The 9,139-nt window shown below is 34.5% G+C and overlaps 1 long non-coding RNA gene across 1 annotated transcript in view; it reads left to right on the top strand.

Annotated features, from left to right (window-relative positions):
- Window positions 1–6,667: 6,667 nt before the first annotated feature.
- LOC137652009 (uncharacterized) overlaps window positions 6,668–9,139 on the top strand; it is a 14,106-nt gene continuing 11,634 nt past the window's right edge. The window contains exons 1-2 of the long non-coding RNA XR_011046155.1: window positions 6,668–6,802; window positions 8,436–8,495. This is a non-coding gene — a long non-coding RNA (uncharacterized lncRNA). The remainder of the gene's footprint in view (window positions 6,803–8,435; window positions 8,496–9,139) is intronic.

Raw genomic sequence — 9,139 nt, 5'->3', positions numbered from 1 at the left:
AGACAACTCAGGAGCTAAAAAAATCTACATTCTATAAAAAAAAAACAGGAAAAATACCTTTTGGGTCTACGCCTCCATAACCATCAAGGTCCATCAAAAGCTAACCTAGTACGTTTTGCTTCAGGGAAACAGGAATGAGAAGATCAAGTTTCTCATTACTCTGCATACTGCCAAACACATCAGCCAAAAGGGTTACCTTGTCCTTAGGACAATGAGTGACAGAGCCTTCTGGTTTAAGTCAATGAGGAACTGTTGCATCTACACCAAAGAGTGAAAATTGCCTCAATAATTCTTTCCTAGTATCCAGGCTTGTTGTTATATAAAATATTCCACTCTCTGTGAGGTTTTGAACACAACTGCTCTCTTGCTTCCCCTATATTATGACTCACCTATTTTGTCATTCTTTACATCATCCATTATACATACTACCAAATAGCTATATGCATCACCTGGCCCCCTTCTTTCACCATTTTCTGGTTTCCATTTACACTTATAGCCTTTCTCTTGCTTATATTAATTTTCACTCTCAAATGTCTGCTCTAATAAACGCTTTCCAACTCTTATATCTGTTTCTGCATCTTCTCTTCACTATCGCTGATTAGCAGAGTATCATATGCATACATTAACTATTTCACAAATCATTCACAAATTATTTTCCAATTCCACAACTTCACACCAAACCATTAACCCTCCACGCTAGTACAGTGGTAATGTGTTTGCCTAGCAATTGCATGGCAACAGAACGATCCCAGCCCGGAACCGTGAGTTTAGCTGTTTCCTGGGGAGGGCACTGCTGTGGTTGGGCACCACAGTGGGGGGTAGGGCTTGCCCGGCCGTCGTTCTGGTGAGCATCTATTCTGATGAAATTGAAACTGGAACCAGATACATACCTTTACCTTTACATACTTTCAACAATTGATCCCCTATTCCATATATTCTTAGGCATTCCTTCCCCTAATAATTTTAGGTTTATGAATGCCACATACTGGTTTTTCACTCTAGCTTCAAAATTTCTCACATGATTGTTTCAAACATCCTCTTCCTTGTCTAAACCGATGCTGTTCTTCGCCTATCAGTCTTACATTCTCAATAAAAATCCTAACATACACTTTTCCTGGTATACAAAGTAATAGTAACTATGTTTTACTCCAACAGTCAAAAAAAAAAAAAAAAAAAAAAATCTTCTCCATTATCTTTGAAACCTTTACCTCAGTCACACAATCCTCACAAAATCTGGCCACTGAATATCGCTATCACTACTATACCATACCACATCATCTCATTTGTGTTCTCAACAACACTTGGTGTCTTTCTATTGTCTAACCCCTTAATTGCTTTTCATTCATTCACATTCGTTATTTCTATAAACATTTAACCGTTTCCCATAACAAGGGATGGATCCAGGGAAAACAACAGAACAGTTACTGCCACATTAGACCATTAACTAAAGGTGAATCTGAGAACCCACTGTGTAGTAAAATAAAAAAAAACAATATTAGTCGCTTCTTGCACCTGCACAGAGAGCTCATCAGCTGCCTGACGGATGACATTAAGAGTTCATGAGACGTACCACTGACCCCTTTTACAGCATAACCCATTCATGTAACCTTGAATGAGACCCCTTTTATAGTTTGCAATTATTTGCATGCATTTGCATACTTGATTGATGAACTTAAGAAGATGGTGGCTGACTCACCATTAGTGTTATATTACTTCCGCTGGCACTATTTTTCAGTTTTGTATGATAAACTATTTTTGGATCCAGAAACGGACACCATCGGTAGCTAACAGTTTAAGAAGAATACATTTATAAAGGAATTGTAAAGTTATTTTTCAATAATCATTTACGGAGTTGTAAACAAAGTAGGATAACTTTCATAAGTTATCGAGTGCCGATACAGAAAATATAGACTCTGGAAAATTAGTAATAAAAAAACTTTTACAGTATGGAATTCAAAGGTTTGCTTCTGATATGTAGGCTACACGCTCGTATAAGTACATCAATCATTCTGTGATCACACAACAAAAGAAAAGGAGAAAGAGAAATTCTTATATGAATTAAGGTAAATTATCTCGTATTTAGTTAAAGCAAGAGAGCACAGTGAGCATTGAGGAACGTGATTTCAGTTTATGTTTAAAAAAAGAGAGAGAGAGAGAGAGAGAGAGAGAGAGAGAGAGAGAGAGAGAGAGAGAGAGAGAGAGAGAGAGAGATCTACTATTTTACATCTCCACTGTACCTCCTGATGTTTATGACCAAGAGTCAAAGGCACTGTTCTGTATCGAGAAATTCGCGCTGCTGCACCGGTCCCGACGGGAGTTGTTAATCAGTGGAGGCGTTTCCTGTGGTGGCACCTGCATATGCATGAGGTGTTACCTGTTTGAGAGCAAAACTTCTTTGCTTATTCCAAGCACTTCTCCCAGGTGGACGAGACACTTAGCCATGCACTCATCGTCATGCAGAGTGATGCTGGATGTTGCAGCTAATGTAACGATGAGACGATTTCAGGCGCAGAGTTGCCATAAGCTCAAGCTCGCTTGCAGGAGTGAACGAAGCAACAAAGCCTTAGCTTTTATAACGAACGGCTCTCTCTCTCTCTCTCTCTCTCTCTCTCTCTCTCTCTCTCTCTCTCTCTCTCTGTATATATATATATATATATATATATATATATATATATATATACATTTACAGTATATATACATATATATATATATATATATATATATATATATATATATATAATGTGTATCCATTTATCTATAGCTTTGAAAAAAAAAACTCAAATTCTAAAACTCTTCTGATAATCAAGACGATGAAAATCTCTCTCTCTCTCTCTCTCTCTCTCTCTCTCTCTCTCTCTCTCTCTCTCTCTCTCTCTCTCTAAAATGTAGAATGTAGTCAAATTTTCTCATTTCAGATGCGGAAAAGTAACCACGGCATAACTACTCACAAATTAACCTTAGCTGGTTAACGTAGGTTCAACGAGAAAGAAAATTACCGACTCGCTGGCTGACTCAGTCATTTGGTCTTGTATCTCACTGTTCCTCATTCCATTTCTCATGGAACATCTTTTTCTTTTATAACTTAAAATCGTGTGGACCATGAAGGCAGTGATGGTGAAGATAATGTAGCATATAACTTAAAAATATTCTTAGATTAAAAGAAAAGAAAAATCCTATCGTGGAATATCTGAGAATGTCACTCGTGTCATCTCAGTCGTATGTATGCAGTTCAGATACGCGTTACTGAATAAGTCGGACCTTCCCAGTAGGACGCCGTCGAATTGGACGTCTCTCAAACAGACCGTAACAGTTAGGGAGAAGAAGTCTTGTAGGGAATGGTGTCAGAAAGAACTTACGACCTAACCGGGGTAGGTTAAGTTAGGAAGAAGTTTAATTTATCAGAATTACGACAATTTCATGGAAGGCAACTCGAACCGTTTGGATCGCTAGCAATCCTGGGTGGGGTGTAGGATGGGTAAGGTCAGTGTGAACTCTACAACGTAAGTTAAGTTAGGCTGAGGTAAGTTTAAATGTTTAAAGTTTGCTCATGAATGGCAAGGGCAAGGGACAGTGACGTTGCCCTAGCTAGTAGGACAATACCCTAGAGACTGGGTATATATACATATGATCAGAGCCTAACCTACCTCTCCATTTAAATTAGGACCAGGTAGGGTAAGGTAATGGCTGCTAATGACTCAAAAGGTAGAACTATAGGCTCTCCCAACAACCCTCCCCATCCTTAGCTCACAAAGATTGTGAGGTTGAAGACACACAAGAAACTATCGAGCTTGAGCAGGACTTGATCCCCAGTCCGGCCGAACGCCAGGCAGGGGTGCTTTCAACAAGGTAGTTGGGTTACTATGAATGGGTTTTGGCGAATAGAAATATAGGAGACGTCCAGTTTCATAGCTGGTAGCTCAACGTGTCTAAATCCGAAGTCTAAAAAGATATCATGTAGATCTTGTCTAAATCGACAGCTTCAGGTAGCGGGTGGAAGAGCACCAAGTAACTTGAGTAAAAACTGACTTTGGTCAATGGCAACCATCTGAAAGGCGACGTTTCAAAAATTCTAACTAAACCCGCTCGAACATAGCATCGCTCGATCTCCGGTCAAATTATTCCATTAGCGCATGATTATCATTTTTTAAAGCATTTGCATAGACATTTAGATGACTCTCAAATTCTTGGCCGGATACATCTCTCTTTGATGAAAAGTCGAAACAGGATACATAAAAGATGTAGAGCCTTCAGATATACAGTATATTGCTACTGAAATCGAATGCCGTGTTTTAGGTTCGTTTACTGGAAAATACAGTAAATAAACAATTTTCTCCCAGATCACCTTTTCAGTCTAATTTCTGAAACACCAATTGTTGCTAAGTATGTATGTTTGCGCACACGTTTTAATGGATGTTCCTATGTTTCTTGATTCCCCTATAATTGTTTATTATCTTTTACCTGTTTACTCTTTCTCACATATGAGCATTATTCTGTGTGGGAGCTTCCTTTGCATGTCATCAATAATAAAAATGACATTGATAACAACAACAACAACAATAATAATAATAATAATAATAATAATAATAATAAGAAGAAGAATAATAATAATAATAATAATAATAATAATAATAATAATAATGATAATAATGGGAAAAGAATAGATTTGAATGATACTAGCAAGCTTTCGGGTTACAAGTAAAATAGATTAATGAAATAAAGAATAACTTGCTTCGCATCCTTTTATTTACAGATACAATGAATTATAAATACTGAGAATCTCTATCCAATCCCATTCCAAATGAATGCTCACATATTAATGTCGTCATAATCCAATATAGTTCACCTCTTCTGCATTAACCTTGATAATTCATGCTATCATTATTTCTTAACGAACTAAATTGCTTCACTAATTCCGAGCGCATCAGATGATTAGCTATGCGAGTCGCCACACCGTTCAGGTACTTAGGGAACAAGGGCAAAGAATAATTGATACACATTCGTATCTGTTATTGATTCTGTTACAAGGATTGCCCCTAGTGTTACAAATGTCATGTCTCATCTTTTAGAATAACAGAAGCAGTATAGATAGCTGTTGCTACTCTTCTTGGTCACTAATTATTATTATTATTATTATTATTATTATTATTATTATTATTATTACTACTACCTAAGCTACAACCCTAGTTGGAAAAGCGAGATGCTAAAGCCCAAGGGCTCCAACTGGGAAAAATAGCCCAGTGAGGAAAGGAAATCAATAAATCAAAGAGTAACACACCAGTTGCAAAACAAGACTCAATTTCATACATTGGCCATATCCGAAAATATGGAAAAATAAAGAGGAAAAATGAATATTTGAATAAATAAAGATAACTCAACAAAAAGATTAATATAGCCACATCCAAATAGCCATGAATGTATTATTATTACCTCCGCCAACACAGTAGAAAGGAGGTTATGTTTTACCCCTTGTTTGTGTGGTCTGTTTATTTGCGAACAAATTCCTGGCCACAATTTTAATCGTAGAGTAGTGAGACCTACATGGATTACCTGTTATGTAAAACACTGGAAATTGTAAAATTTTGGAAGGTCAAGGTCTAAGGTCAAGGTCACGGTCAAGCAAAATGTCCAATTCACGTCATGTAATCAGCCATAAGTTTGGACATTGTTGTCACAGAGACTTCAAATTGGTTCATATTTGAGCGTATGAAAATCCATGCCAATTGATACATGTTCAGGTCAAAGGCTAAGGTTAAGGTCAAGCAAAAGGTCGAGAAATAAGCTGACTTAGCGGAGATGTGTGCTGTACTGAGTGCCCCTCTAGTTATTATTATTATTATTATTATTATTATTATTATTATTATTATTATTATTATCGTGTATCCGATCATTCTTTAAATTCAGATCCATTCACACTATACCACCCTCCGTGCATTACTAAATAATGCAATTAATTCTTAATGTTTAAAAAAAAAAAAAAAAATCTTCCTACTCATTCAGTTGAATCGGTAGAAATGTTTTTCTTTGAACATTATCGCGCATGCTCCATTTTATAGCGTTTTATCTTACTGGTTTTTCTTAAGGCATTTATTGGTTTCTCTTTTAGTTTTTTTTTCTTTTTTTTTTAACAGATATTTAATTTTCAGTATCAAACTGCTTCCCATAATATAGGACTTCTTCTTACCGCAATCTGCTTTTACGGTTAAGGTTGCAGATTTTAAAATAATAATAATAATAATAATAATAATAATAATAATAATAATAATAATAATAATAATAATAATAACTAGAAAAGCACTCTGAGAGTGCAGACCTCGACCACGGTAGTTTATCTCTCGAAACAAACTTGCCTTAGGGTTAACTCGGTCTACCTTTAGCTCGACCTTGACCTTGACCTTTGACCTAGGACTTTCAAAATTGAATCACTTTCACATCTGAACATAACAATTTATCTCTGAAAGTTTCATTACTCTATAAGTAATATTGTGGCCAGGAAGTTGTTCACAAACAAACGAACAGGCAAACAGGGGCAAAATCATAACCCCCTAGCAACTTCGTTGGCGGAGGTAATAATAATAATAATAATAATAATAATAATAATAATAATAATAATAATAATAATAATAATAATAATAACATGCATATCTCTTTATCATTTTCAGCTACGTCTAAATGAAAAGAAAAATCCCCCTACTATGGTTTTGGCTTCTAGGAGTTTCAGTGGGAATCTATTTTAAGGTTTTCTCCTGCCATGACATCTCAATACGTCTGAAAAGGGTTTCCTATAAAAGCATCCATGCAAAAGGTAGGTATTAAATTCATTTCTCAATCCAAACTCTCACACGCACGTGTGTGTGTGTGTATGTGCATATATATATATATATATATATATATATATATACATATATATATATATATGTATATATATATATATATATATATATATATATATATATATATATATATATATATATATTTACATGTTTGTTTCTATAATGAGTATATACTTCCTAGGACTTAGTTAATGATATTCCTAAGTACAAAGACTTTTTTATTATACATTCTTGGAGTATCATTCTACGCAAGCTTATTTATTCTTTTCAATACAATTATTTCAGTGACATCTTTCGTCTACCTACGCGCTTCCCTTTTCACACTCCCTCAGATGCCTCGTCTTTCTGTCCTCCATTGACATTATTACATCTCTCATCCTTTCATCATCGATTTCTCCACACGCGTTCTACAGAAAAGGTAGAAAATTAACCAGATAACGACCGCATCTTTTTTTTCTATTAATCAGACTTAATCCAGGATAACCTTTTTTAACATAAGTTTAGCTGAAGCAAGGGGTTCCCGTTGTTAACGCTTTTTTTTTCTTGTAATCATTCAACTGTCTTTCACTTTATTATAGCTTCCATTATATCTCTTGCTAGCACTCGTTGCTACATTTCCCTTCCAACAAACTCTCCAATTCTTTCACACTATGGCATATCTCTTCATATTCTGAGGAATCCTATATCGCCTGCAAATTTAACTAACTCACATTCTAACAACCTATCTATCTAAATAATTGACCATTTTATTCTTTTAATGATTTGAATAAGATATAAACACATCAATTAAAATAGTAATAAGACAAACCTGTGTCCAAGAATTGCTTTTATACAAGATATCGTATTTCTAATTCTTATCAATGTTGTTATGAGGCTTCTCGTTATCCAAGTAACCATTGTCCTAAAGGTATCCGCATAATACAACCAAAACTACTTCATATAATATACACTTGCAATATAAGCCTCAATAACATAGGGTTTCTCCTCTTAATACAATTTAATCTCCCCAACGGGAAATCAAACGCCGACGTCCCTAGTGTGACAAACAACGATGTTATATTAACTATATTATCTACGCTGATATATAGGCTACAATGTGAGTCTCTGTGGGCTGTAGGTGGACTCCTCTCTGTTGTTGATTTTCTTGTGTCTGATTTCGAGGTCAGGATCGCCAGATGATTTAGATATTATTTTATGAGAAAAATATATACATTAGCTTGAAGTTAAAAAAATAAATTTTGACAATATTTATTTTCCTGCCAGCATCCTCAGTATGTTCCAAGATCAGATTTCTTAGTACGAACAGACAGAGGGACAGACAGACAGACACATACGCACACACACACATATATAAAATATATATATATATATATATATATATATATATATATATATATATATATATATATATATATATTTATATAGTGTGTATGGTATATATGTGTATACATTCATGTGTCTACACACACACACACATATGTATATATATATATATATATATATATATATATATATATATATATATATACAAGTGTGTATCATCTGAAGTACAACTCTGTTAAGCGAACGTACAAGAAAAAGACAATCGTTCCTTTTTTGTTACAGAAGAAACGGAAAACTTCAGGAAAAGGCCCACGTTGCAGTTTGCAATTGTTACCTGTTTTGGTGAGTACTGACATGTTCACATCAGATAATTTATTCGCATATCGTGAAATAACACAGATATACAGTCATGAAGTTATCAAATCAAAGTTATCAAATCAAGAAAACGTCATCTTTCAAAATTGTTCCTTGCGTATAATTCAAGTGTTTCTTATTATATAAACTCCTGTATACCATAAGGTCTAAATTGACCTTTTTTTTTATTAACAAATCCTTTTTGGTTATTAGTTTCATATATGCTTTCTTAGTGTTATATTATTTTCAGTAATAAGTTTTTTTTTTTTTTTCATTTTCCAGGGATTACAATATACTTTGTTTAAAAAACTTCATGAAAGTTGTATTTCCTTCTTCAGTTCCAGCGTATGATGATGATGAAGATAATAATAGTAATAGTAACAACTAACAATATTATCAATTGTACTACTACTACTACTACTACTGCTACTACTACTACTACTACTACTACTACTGTCTTGGGGTAGAGTTCTCTTGCTTGAGGGTACACTCGAGCACACTTTTCTATTTTATTTCTCTTCCTTTTGTTATTTTGAAGTTCTTATAGTTTATATATGAAAGATTTATTTAAATGTTGTTATTGATCTTAAAGTTCTCTTGTAGTTTTACTACTGGGCAATTTTCCCTTTTGG

The sequence above is a fragment of the Palaemon carinicauda genome, chromosome 13, assembly GCF_036898095.1.
Source record: "Palaemon carinicauda isolate YSFRI2023 chromosome 13, ASM3689809v2, whole genome shotgun sequence".
Taxonomy (NCBI): domain Eukaryota; kingdom Metazoa; phylum Arthropoda; class Malacostraca; order Decapoda; family Palaemonidae; genus Palaemon; species Palaemon carinicauda.
The sequence above is the reverse complement of the archived record's forward strand: the minus strand, read 5'-3'. Positions and strand labels throughout refer to the sequence as shown.